Source organism: Mauremys mutica, chromosome 10 (genome assembly GCF_020497125.1).
Source record: "Mauremys mutica isolate MM-2020 ecotype Southern chromosome 10, ASM2049712v1, whole genome shotgun sequence".
Taxonomy (NCBI): domain Eukaryota; kingdom Metazoa; phylum Chordata; order Testudines; family Geoemydidae; genus Mauremys; species Mauremys mutica.
In genome coordinates this window covers 13462579-13475835 of record NC_059081.1, presented here as the reverse complement: position 1 = coordinate 13475835, position 13257 = coordinate 13462579, and the positions used below count along the sequence as shown (strand labels likewise).

General features: G+C 44.6%; 1 protein-coding gene across 1 annotated transcript in view; it reads right to left on the bottom strand.

The window, feature by feature from the left end:
- The window catches only part of C10H2orf76 (chromosome 10 C2orf76 homolog), a 33568-nt gene extending 26058 nt beyond the window's left edge, over positions 1-7510 (bottom strand). The window contains exon 1 of the mRNA XM_044978275.1: positions 7368-7510. The gene's annotated coding sequence lies outside the window, so the exon portion shown is untranslated. The remainder of the gene's footprint in view (positions 1-7367) is intronic.
- Between the last annotated feature and the right edge of the window lie 5747 nt (positions 7511-13257).

Below are 13257 nucleotides of genomic sequence, written 5' to 3'. Positions count from 1 at the left end.
CATTGGCAAAGCTCCTGCAGTAGTGAGATTGTTTCCTGAATCTTTCACTGTCTTTGTTCTCCATCTATGTTGTTTAGCTTGGTCTTCTATATCCTGACAGTTTGTGTGCCATATTTCCATCATGAGAAGATTCCTGTGCATCAATATCTTTGCTCAAAAAACATCTGAAGATATCAGCAGTTATGTTCATCTGCATCTTGATTTCCTGAAATATTTTCATGTATGACTGACCATTCTTTTCTCAATGCAATGAGTAATGTTGCTTTTCAGGCAACTGCTTTGGCTTGTGTGGTCTCTGCTGCATCCAAAGTAGGCACAAGTTTTCTAGCAGTTGTTACTAGTATTTGTCTTAAATTCATATAAAAGCCTTCTGCCCATTGGCTGGTGAGTAGTGCTAGTTGAAACTAAGTTTCCAATTCATGAGACATTCTGGTATTTTGACACTTGTTTTTGTTCTGAACTGAATTGAAAACATTTGTTTTCCTGCAGAACGTTTGAAAAAAAGGTAATGCATAATATAATTTTTCAAAATGAAAACACAACATTCTATTCCTTATCAAAATGCTTCATTTCAATGTTTTAGGCACTTTTCATTTTGATGAAATTTTGTTTATGAAAAGTTTCAATTGTGACAATGACATTTTCCAATGGTATAATGTTCCACTGGACAATTTTTTACCAGCTTTGCTGGTGTGTGCCATTTTAGCAGTGGATGAACAGCAAGACTCATTGGAGGATGAGCACCAGGAAGCCAGTAAAGAGAGCCAGGATCTCTAGGATTCAGCTTTCTGAGGAGAACTGTGACACCAGCCAACTAGAAGGTGGGCCCAATTCCTATCCTCCAGTAAGTGGGCCCAATTCCTAGGTAGCAGCCCAGACTAGGCCTGATGAGGCAGTTCCTATGGAGGAAACTTAATCATAATAAATTGTAAAGATAGATACATGCTAGTGCTACATGGCTGTGCTACCTCTGTGCCATTGTAAGCAAATGTCTTTTCAGAGCCCCTTCCTTGGCCAATGTTGTCCCTTTCTGCCCTTCCCCTAGTACATTTTTCCATAACATTGGTTGCTCCAGCTGGGGAGTTAGCCTCTCACATGCTAGAGCCCCAACTATTGACCACAGAGGGCACATGTTCATCTACCCATTTTCCTTTCTCCTTCCCTCGTCTGTCCTGCCTGCAAATGCACCCCACTCCAACCCCATTTTCCTGCTAAAACTGGTGCCTGGCAGCATGGTGCAGCCGCAGCCTCTACCCCTCCTACAGCAGATATGAACCATGAAAACAACCATTTGGGTGACATTCAAGCTTGGTTGGAGGCAGCAGTTACAGGAAAAGAAGGTGGGTTGGTGTTCTATGTCCAGGAGGTAGACAGCAATATTGTGTGCCCATAAAGCTACAATGACTACAGCTCCCTGCTGAGGTGTAACTGCTGTGGAATGTACATGCTTACAGGAAAAGAACTTAACCTTAGGGATAGCAAAACTCTTAATGGCTTTTCACAAGCTTACACAGAGAGAGACTAAGACAGGGTGGGCAAACTACAGGCCCCATCTGGCCTGTCAGGGCTTTGTATCCGGCCTGCAGGATCACCACCCCCATGGTGCCATGGGCCCTGCACTGCTCATGGGAGTGGCTGGCACCACTTCCCTGTGGCCCCTGATGGGGGCAGGGGGCTCCAGGTGCTACCCTTGCCTTCAGGCACCCTACACACACACCCACCCACTTAGCTCCCTGTGGCTGGGAATGGGGAACCGTGGCCAATGGGAGTTTCAGGGGAGGAACCCGCAGGTGAGGGCAGTGCACTGGGCTGTCTGTCCTCCCCTCCCCCAAGGACCTGGTGCTGGCCACTTCTGGGAGCGGCATGGGGCCAGGGCAGGCCTACCCTGCCCCTGGTGTGTGCTGCTCCAGGTAAGTGGTGCAAGGCCAGAGCCTGCACCCATGCCCTGAGCCCCCTGTCACACCCCAAACCCCTCCTGCACCCCAACCCCCTGCCCTGAGACCCTTCCTGCACACCACACTCCCTCTCAACCCCCTGCCCCAGCCCTGTATTCATGGCCCTGCATGCAAGTTCCCCACCCTGATGTGGCCCTTGGGCCAAAAAGTTTGCCCACCCCTGGATTAGGGACTGAATGCTTCAGATAGTCATTGCAGAACCCTTTCTGTTGTTCCTCTGCACTGTCACCAGGCCTGCAGGGGAGATAAAGCAAAATCTGAGAGAACTTCCTCCATTTTTGTTCTACGGTTATGAGGAATAGCTGCACATTCATTCCATCCCCCATTGAATAGCTTACAACTCTTTTCCACTCCTCTTGCGTGGCTGGGGGGGACTATCTTGGTGGTCTGCCCTTAGCCTATTTCAATAAGGCCATTCTCTGCCTCCCAGTCACCCACCTCAGTGTAATGTCATCCAGCGTTAGGATAGTGTAAAGGGGATTACCATCTAGCTTGCTCCCAGGTGCCTCCCACACTCCCTGCTAATGTTTCTGACAGCATGAAGGTGCCTCCAATATATACTAAAACTACAAAGCCAGACCAGGGACATAATTCCCAGCCCCCCTACCACCATGCTCCACACAGCCTTCAAGGCACAATGGAAAACGTGATGAAATGGCTGACATCACTTCAGAGTCCCAAAAAGAACCCCAAATAGTAGGGAGATGGAGGCAGTACATGAGGACAAGGACTGAGAGAGAAATAAGGAGCTCTCCAGAAAGATTGTGGGAGTGGCCAGGGGCAGCATGGCAGTTGCCAGGGCCAATGTTGGCATGGCAAAAAGTAGTATAAAAAAAAAAAAAGACAGGGAAATGTGGAGGTGATACAAAGCCAAAATGCTCTGCTGCTGCACATTGCTGTTACTGAAACAGGCAATGCAGTGCTATAAACCATCACTCGCCATGTTATGCAGACCCTGGACACTACAGGCTACTGGCGACAACAGCACCTCCTCCCTGCTGTGCCCTCACAGCAATGCTCCCAGAGGCCATCTTTTTACAGACCCAAGCTCGGCAATGAGAACAGCTGCATCTAGGAGCCGAGCTCTTGTGAACCCTCTTGCACCCCAGTAACTTCAAGATTTGCAACACAACACCAGAAGGCACATGAACAAGAAGCGAGAAAGGCACTGACTTTAAGCCCTCCCCACCCTTCCACCCATGTTGTGCCCTGCACTGCTCCACTTTCATGTCTTGTGTGACATTCTATACCTTGGGGGAACACCCTATAACCCCCATATTCTTCATTTACATATCATTGTGATATTGCATATAAAGCATGCCATGCGAGGTCTGATGGGAAAGGTTATGATCTGCTGAAAGTCATTGTTCCATCTAAATGTGTATATCATTGGTGTAGATGAAGTTATGAGATTGTGTTCTATGGTTGTCACTAAAATATGCCCAGATATTAGACCCTCACGGACAAGGGAGCTAACCAGCGCCCAGGCAGGTGTCGAACAACCATCAACAGCCATTGTCCAGCAAGGGAGTTACAATTCAAGCACTCACATGCATAAGGCCACACCAGGGGAATTGCTCAACCTTGCCTGGTGACTCAGCACTGCCCACCAGACCTGCCTGGACTTGTGTTCTCCAAGCACATGGACTAAGGGTATAAACAGAACACTGTGGCCTCATGCTTGGCCTTTCTCCTGACCCCACCTATGCTGCAAGCAACAAGGACACTCTGAAGACTCCAACAGAAGAGACTAAAAAGCAGTGCAAGATGGTATACTCCTAAGGTACAAGGCTGGAAGCTGGGGGGGATTTGGCTGGTGCCTTACTCTGTGTGATTCATGAGTGGCTCTGGGAGCATTGATGCAATCCAGCTGGGCGTGGGGCTCTACGTGTGGTTGTACTGAATGACGATAGAGCCCAGAGGGGTTTACTGCTTGTCACTAGCAAAGCATTGTGAGAGACAGTCGAGGCTGGAGAGACTAAGGAGGCACAGAGGTCCCACAGTCCCAGACTGCACCCTAGGGATCCCATCACATCTTGATTCACTGTTTTAAACATTTCTTCTTAGTTGTTAGATGATTGTTTTGTTTCATAATAAAAAAAACCTGTTTCATTATGGTTTCAGTTAAAGATTATTTGTGTTACATCATAGACTTTAATAAAAACCTTGAAAACATTATTCAAAAAGGTGTCAACAATGCATTTTACACAGAAAATCATTGTTTTAAATAAAAACATAAGAACGGCCATACTGGGTTGGACTAATGGTCCATCTAGCCTGTATCCTGTCTTCCAACAGTGGCCAATGTCAAATGCTTCAGAGAGAATGAATAGAACAGGGCAGTTATCAAGTGGTCCATCCTCTGTCCAATCCCAACTTCTGGCATTCGGGGGTTAAGGGAAACCCACACCAGGGGGTTGCATCCTTGACCATCTTAGCTAAAAGCCATTGATGGACCTATCCTCCATGAACTCTACTTTTTTTTTTTTAAACCTAGTTATACTTCAGGCCTTCACAACATCCCCAGCAAGGAGTTCCACAGTTTGACTGTGTGGTGCATGAAGAAGTGTTTCCTTCTGTTTTTTTTTTTTAAACCTGCAGTTTACTTTCTCCACACCACTCATGATTTTATAGACCACTATCATAGTCATAAAACTGAACAGCTCCAGTCATTTTAAGCTCTCCTTTAATGGAAGCTATTCCATACCCTCCATGCATAAGGTTTTACAAAAGTATCTAGTCAAAGACAGAAGGTGAAATAAGGATTGCCACAATGTTACACCTCCATACTCATAAACAACATTGAATTGCTCCACAGGATAACACGCCCTGCTCCACAGGATAACAGTTGGATGTACAGCTGCACAGTTTCAGGCATGAGACTCAAAATAAGAGCAATGTGCCCTGCCTGTTACCATTTTCTACAGAATGCCTTGCATGCTGCTCAGATCACCGAGGAAGTCTTTGCACCTCAGCCTCCCACTCATTAAGGCTTTACCCCTCACTCTCACAAATATTATAGCAGCATGCTTTATTTTGCACAATCTTTGGCAGGCTTTTTTCCTGTGGCTTCCAACCTATTCCACAAACAGCACCACTTTCAAATGGCCAAATGCACATTCCACTACTATTCAGCAGCTACTGCGGTGGTAGTTCAACAGTTCCTTCTGTCCAAGGAGTTTGTGAATAGCTTCATTAACCAGGGAAACCAAGGATAAGCCAGGTCTCCCAGGATAACCGGAGCAGTGTGCATGCCATGTCCATAGCGATCCTGGGGACAAACTCCTCTCTCTGTTCAGGAAAAGTGGGTGGAGTTTCAAAAGATCCTAGCATCCTGAACCCTTCCAGACTTCCCTGCACTTATGTCCGTAAACCTGCCACAGTGGTCAACGAGCCCTGGGTGCACCCTGGAGAAATACCTTTTCTGTTTATAACTTCTGATCCCTGGTGGGAGGAGGCAAATTATAGGCTCATCGGTCCCATCAGTTGCCCCAATATAGTTTGGGAAGTCCTTGCAGGTAAAGCCATCAATAAACTCTTGAGCATTACCAAGCTTCCTGGTGCAACAGTACCTTTTCCATGATAAAGGCCCCAGGAGTCAATCTCCCCATGCTGAACTGGTTGGCTATGGACCATTGGCATTCAGGGATATGTGATGGTGACCTGCTTGTCCATGGGCATGGGGCATTGCATGCCGGCACACCTTCACTGTAGCTCCAGGGTTAGTTCAGCACATATCTCCAAAAAGGTCACTTTCCTCACCCTGAAAATCTCTTGCCCCTGCAGGTTCTCTCAGGTCTGCAGAATGATTCTTTCCCACCAGTCCACACTGGTTTCCCAAGCCCAGAAACAGCATTGAATGGGGTGAAGTTGCACCACAAATCTGTCCTGTACGATCAGTTGATGGGAGTCGTCCTCTTCTTCCATGTCCTTCTCTCGCTTCTTCCTGCTGCTGGAGGAGCTGCTGTTGCTGCCGCCACATCATCTGTTCAGTGCTGTGACAGGCAAAGTCTAAAGTCAAATTCACCTGGCTTTGAGTGCTGAAATACAGCCAGGAGATATCAATTTTTTTTTAAAAAACTCCCATGTGTCCTCTGTCTCCACCTTGTACTTCCTTTCTGGTGGACTAGTCCATTTTTTGATTGCTGTGGCCATCATGGACCCAACAATGCTCTGTGCCGGTATGCTTGCAACTGTGAATACGTAGAGAATTACACCAGAATAGAATCTAATCTGAATCAGCCCTTCCAGGTTCAGCTGTGCATCTAAAAAGAAGCAGAGCACATGGAGATGAAATTTAGGAGTTCCTACATTGGTAAGGACTATGCAGTAAGAGAGTGTAGAAAAGGTGTTAAGGAAGAAATGTCGTTATGCAGAAATTAATACATAAATATTTGTGCCTGGAGTGGACAAACAAAGGCAGCAAAAGAAGTATCAGCTATGAATCTATTAAAATTACTTGGGCACTGAGAAATCATTACCAGGTACAAACACTAGCTAGATACATGTTGTTGGTCCATGGAATTTCCCAATTTACAAACCCTCCTGCTTTTCAAAATTATGATTATACTTATTAATATTTCTGCAGAGAACAGAGTTGAAAAAGAAGGCAACCGAGGTTCAGAAGTTTATCAGCGTTCAGTAGCTTCATGAGCTGTTTGTGTGTGTCTCTCTCTCTTCTTGTTGCTAGTAGGATGTTCCTACACAAACCCTCCAGGGCCAGAATGTTTCCTTCTTGCTTCATATTTGGTGTTTTGCTCTTCTCAAAATGCTAAAGGAGCTGTTGACTCATTCACCGCAGTAATGCAAGCCATGTAAGAGCCTAGATATAGATAAGACCCTTGACTAATGGAGGAACAGATATTTCTGATTACAGGGAGATACTAAAATGAGGGGGATTCCTCCAATAGTTTCTCAGGGAGTTGCTATTGCCTCTCCAGCTATACCAATTTCCAATCCAGCCTGTGATGTAACATCTATGAAGGGCAGCGACATCCTGATTACCACAGAGTATGTGGGAGGGGAAGCTATGCTCTCAAGCAGACCCAATGTGAAGGTGAGGCAGAGGGCAATTGGCAGTCATATGTCCTGAAGCCTAGGTTACTGAGTTTGCAGGGAGTGTAGGATGAAGTTTGGACTTTGGATACGCCAATAAATGTTAACTCAAGCCTGTGATAATGATAAGTAAAGAGCTGTCTTCTCATATTATTATTCCTAACCCAAAAGCATTATTTGCATGCTATCAAATGCAATAAGAGGTTGTGCAAAAGTTGACCATTTTATTACTCAGTGAGTATCTTATTCTTGATTTGAACTATTTGGAATGATTTTATCACTGCCAAGGCCAGAGTATGTAAAACAGATTACATGTATTACATTTCACATTACCCTTTTCCTAAAGCTCTTTCTCACCGACTTTGTAGATGCATCTTATTTTGAATGGCTTGACTCATCGTTCTCCTTACTGCAATGGGGGCATATTGGTGATGGAAACCTTCCTTCCTCTAGTTATTTTGGTGGTGGTGGTCTTTTGGTATGAAAAATGTTAGTGTGAATAGCACTTATATGAAAGAAAAAAAGAAGTTTACTGTGGTGGAATACGCTCCCTACATTCTCCTGTAATACTCACACCCTACATACTCCTGTAATAATCTTTGTACAAAGTATGCCTACTGAGGTATCATTTGAAAACTCAGAATTGGCTGGACAGTATTGTCCTGATAAAATATGTTTGGCAACCTTGTATGTGAAGTTATGATTCCCTTGTATAAATGTTATTAACCTGTGTTCCAAAGCCCATAGCCCTGCACCAAGCAGATGTTGCAAACAGGTCTGTCCTAAATAAAGGACTGTATGCTTGCCTTAATTTGAATTTAAGCCATAAACAGAATCATCAAACAGGAAGGGAAAACAAAGGAAGCTCAAACAGGTGGGAAAAAAACCAGCAGGGAATATCCTTCCACATAAACTCTGTCTCCTGGTTCTCACTTGGTTCTCACCTGGGACTGAAACTATAAAAAAAGAGGCACAAGCACCCCACCTTCCTCCCTGTCTGTCTCTGGCATTGCACCTTAGAAGACAAAGGAAAACAGCCATTGGACTCTGGGTGTAGGGCACGGGGTGGGGGGGGTGCGGGTGGCAATCCTGACCTAAAGAGTTTGGTCAGTAATCTGCTGGAGCATGAAAGCCTGATGGTACAAGAGTTTCTTAAGTAGATACTAGAAAGTGTTCTAGCTTTATTTTTCTTATAGACAGACTAACAGATGTTTTTGCAGCATGAGCTTTCATGGGTGAATACCCACTTCTTCAGATGTCTTGCATCCGAAGAAGTGGGTATTCACCCACGAAAGCTCATGCTGCAAAAACATCTGTTAGTCTATAAGGTGCCACAGGATTCTTTGCTGCTTCTACAGAACCAGACTAACACGGCTACCCCTCTGATACTTTATTTTTCTTGTAACCATTTTTTATTTTTATGCCTCATTACTTGTACTCACTTAAAATCTATTTCTTTCTTTAAAATCTATATATAAAAGGTTTGAAAAGATTATATTTTTATCGATAAAATGTTGATTAATGTAAATTTCACCATACGCACACAAATCAACAAAAAATATTTCCACCAATAATAACTGAAATGTACAGATAGGCAGCATAAGAAAAACGCTGCTTCAGAATGTAACAGTTTGATTTAAGGCTAAATTTTTTACATATGATGTTAACAGTTAGTGTTGTAACAATTATAAAGCTTTAATTTTTTGAATCTCAGTGTGTACTGTCATTAAACAATTATTGTCTGACCCCCGATAATTTCCCGCAGCTGTGAAAATGTAAATTGATTAAAATTGAAAAAAATGCTTAAAAGTAAACATCTGTATTATCTGTCAAAATTATTTAAAAAAAATCAAATTTTGCCAAGCTGAAATAGGGGGGGTATAGGTATGTATCTACACTGCTTAACCTAGAATTTCAAGGTTCTATCGTCCATTAACTAGTCTGTGAGCCACAGGAATGCAGGTTGGCCTCTCCAAGACAGCACCTAGCACAACAGGGTCCTGGTCCATGACTGGAGCTCCTAGGTGCTATGATAATACAAACAAATAATAATTAAGATATCAGTGTCCATTTAAAGGTACTAAGCAATCCCCATTATAACACACATGGTTTTCACATGCATAGCTTTCCAAAATAATAACCTCATGGCTGAGATCTTCCATGGCTGATCTTTGCCTAAAAGTGTTTTTGTTGTTTTACTTTGAGAAGGTTGAGTAAAATCATTGGCTGACTTTAGTTATGATAAATAAAAAGAAATTCATTTTTCCACTGATTAAAAAGTCCACAATTATCCTAGATAGGATTTTAAAAAATGATTACAGAAGGATACACACACACAGCAAGAAAGAAAGGTGTTTCAACAGCAGCAAAGGGAGTAATTATGATTAATTATAGTATCATCCAAATATTCACCTCTTCCGCCTCTCAACCACTTTAGTGAAGGGTAAATTTCAACACAGAATTGGGACTAGCTCAATTCTAAGTAAGTATAGGCGATTTCTACTTTTCCATAGTTTTCTCTTTCAGAGCAACAAAGAAATTAAAGGTAAACAACTACGTTAAAGCAACTTTAAGATTGCAGTTAAATTGCAAAAGGTCAAGAAATACAAAAGTTAATGTTTCAATAATAATGTAAACTTGGCTAGGTTGCATAGGTGTTGTATTATATTGGGCCTATTTTTCTGGCGAAATTTACTATTCTACCATAAAATATACATGATTTACATATGTCATGTCTACAATTAATTCTGGGGTTTGAATCTACTTTTATTTAGTTTGATCTTCGTTAATTAATTTTTACATAAACAGAGATGCAGGTAATGAACAATTTAAAAAAAAATCAGTTTTCATAATAAAATGTTTACCCAGCTGGTTGTCCATCAAAAATCTTGTTTCTTCCTGAACCAACTTAGTCAACACCATACACCAGCTAAAGGCCCCTAATCACAATCAAAGTAGTGTCGGCTTCTCAAATCAGCCAACTAGAGACTAAGACCCAGATCCCTGAAGATATTTAGGTGCCCATCTGTTTCTTTAGGCACCTAGTACACCATTTAGAAGTCACTGACGTTTCCAAAGCCATCATTCAGCTGTCGCCTAATGCCATAGCCACCTAAATCCCCTGGGTGCCTAAATTTTCATTCATCAGCATTTTCAAAGCAGCCAAAGCACTACTGCCACGTCTGGCTAACAAGCAACTCAAAGCCCTAGCTCAAGGCAAAACCCTGGAGGCCCTGAAGCAGGATTTTTAAACTCAGCAGGGGAATGCCTGTCTCACCAATGAGGCCTAAGCCTGTAGACGTGCTCTGAGCAGACTTGAGACATGTCACACTCAACAGCAGGAGGACCACATGCAGGCTGCCGGGGGAGCAGCAAAGCTCCCATACATGCAGTTGGGCAGAGGGAAACATGGGTCGAGTGTAAGAGGAGAAGACTGACAGTCAGTTTTGGCTGCTAAGGTAGGGATGCCCTAAGCAATTGACCAGGCTTAGGTGCCTACCTCCAGGAGAGTGTTTATGGCTGAGGATCGTGAGTGGAGGGAAGTGCCTCTCTCTGGTCAATCAACCAGATCAGCTGCTTGGGTCTACCCAGCATGTCACTGCTCATTAGTTCAGCCAGTTTCCTGCTCAGCTTGCTGGTGTGATGGATCTGAAAAGCGAAGAAGTACAATTCACATTAACCCTCTCCCCACTGCATTTCCCTTTCCCTGAGCCAGATGAGGGGAAGGTTGTGACCCAGGAAGTGGCGGGGCTCTGTTTTGGGAGTAGTGGCCACATGGAAGCCAGGAGCTGCAGGGAAGCTGAAGCCGCGGCTTCATAACAAGATGGAGAGCTGGAGAGAAGCTGGAGGTGGGTGAGCTGCATGGAAACTAGTCCGTGAGTGCTGGACATTAGAGTTGTGTGCAAGTCTGTGTGGGACTTATGGGAAAGAAGCAGCAGCAGCTGGATAAGGAGCCAGTGCAGAGGGGCCCCAATGAGAGACAATAACAGACTGGCTTGGCAACCCGCAAGCTCCTATTTGCTTTGAATAGACTCTGGACCAGAAAGGGCACCCCAGGCACTAGGCCTGAAGAGCCCTGACCCAGGGTCGGCTCCAGACCCCAGTGCGCCAAGCACGCGCGTGGGGCGGCATTTTGCCGGGAGGGCAGCAGGCGGGTCCCCTGACCTGACTCTCAATTGGACAAACACCATTATCACTCACTCTGGACTGTAACTATTTAAGCCTCTGTACTATGGAATTTGAAACCTTTCCCCTTCCTGCCAGCCCTCGTAAAATAGCCTTTTCTAGAGCCACGTGTCAGTGGTCACAGGGACCCACCAGGGCTAGCTCCTGACAGCCCCCAGTGCTCGCTTCTGAGTTGTGGTGCACTTGCTCCTCTTGTCACACTACTAGCAGCCTGGAGCAGTCGCTCTCAATCTTTCCAGACTCCGGAACCCCTTTCAGGAGTCTGATTTGTCTTGCGTACCCCAAGATGCACCTCACTTAAAAACTATTTGCTTGCAAAATCAGACATAAACACACAGAAAAAAGTGTCACAGCACACTATTACTGAGAAATTGCTGGCTGTCTCATTTTTACCATAATTATAAAATAATCAATGTAATATAAATATTGTACTTACATTTCTGTGTAAAGTATAAAGAGCAGTATAAACAATTGCATGCAATTTTAGTTTGTACTGACTTCGCTAGTGCTTTTTATGTAGCCTACTGTAAATTTAGGCAAATATCTAGCTGAGTTGATGTATCCCTTTTGAAGACCTCTGCGTACCCACAGGGTATACGTACCACTGCCCTAGAAGTTTTGATGTACTCCTGCACTGAGCAGCAGCAGCAGCAACAATTACACTGGCTTCTGAGGATGCCTTCCATAGGCGCCTAAGTCTCTCCATGCAATGTAGTTAGCCTGGGCTCCTAGCTCAGGACTGAAAATTCCACTGGGAAGCAAGCCATCCTAGGGGTTAGATGTTACACCACTGAGCGGAGCAACGCCTAACTAACTACCTTTAAGGATGTGGGCCTAAGCTCCTGATTCTGCAGATAGTTATCCACATGCTTATCTTTACACACATGAACATTACCACTGGCTTTAGTAGGACTACCTGCATAAGAGTGACCTTGATTGATCAAGAGAGCAAGGATGTGCCCAACTTTAAACTCAGAAGCAGCCCCATAGAAGTCAATGGGACTACAGTAACTCCTCACTTAACGTTGTAGTTATGTTCCTGAAAAATGTGACTTTAAGCGAAACGATGTTAAGCGAATCCAATTTCCCCATAAGAATTAATGTAAATGGGAGGGTTAGGATTCAGGGAAATTTTTTTCAGACAAAAGACATTATATATCACACGCACACACACACAAAGTTTTAAACAAACAATTTAATACTGGTACACAGTGATGATGATTGTGAAGCTTGGTTGAGGTGGAGGAGTCAGAGGGTGGGATATTTCCCTTACTGCTAAATGATGAACTAGCAATTGGCTGAGCACTCAAGGGTTAACTCTCTCACTCTACGAGGCAGCAGCAATGGAGGGAGATATGCACATTTCCACTTTAAGTACACTGCCTCGTTAATTAGATCAGCTTGCTGAGACCGCATCTGCTGCAAGCTCCCTCTGTCCTGAGCCCTGGTGTGTCCCCCCCTACTCTATGGAAGATGAAGTAAGCGGGGAGCAGGGGGTAGGGGGACACCCTGACATTAGCCCCCCTCTTCCTTCCCTCCCCCCTGGCACAGCAAGCAGGAGTCTTGGGGAGCAGCACTAAGGCAGAGGGCAGGAGCAGCACATGGCAGTGGGGGGAGGGATGGCTGCAACTGCTAGCTTGCTGGGTAGCTGCTGCATAGGGAATTTAGGGAAGCGGGGAGCTGATGGGGGACTGCTGGTCCACCCTGGTTCCGAGCCCCACCAGCTAGCTGCAATGGGCTGCTCTTCCTGCAAGCAGTGGACAAAGCAGGCGGCTGCCAAACGACATTAGAAGGGAGCATTGCACAACTTTAAACGAGCATGTTCCCCAACTGATCAGCAACGTAACAACGTTAACCAGGACGACTTTAAGTGAGGAGTTATTGTACTCGTGTTTAAAGAAAGGCACAAGCTCTTAAAAACCTTGCTGAACCAGAACCTTAGTGCATAGTGTTTGAACACTTGGGGCTAAGTCACACAAGGACCAGGTCATATGGACTTCTTACCCAGAAAACAGTTTTGTGCAGTTTGCCTGAGCCTGAGTTTTCTTAGCAAAGCCACATG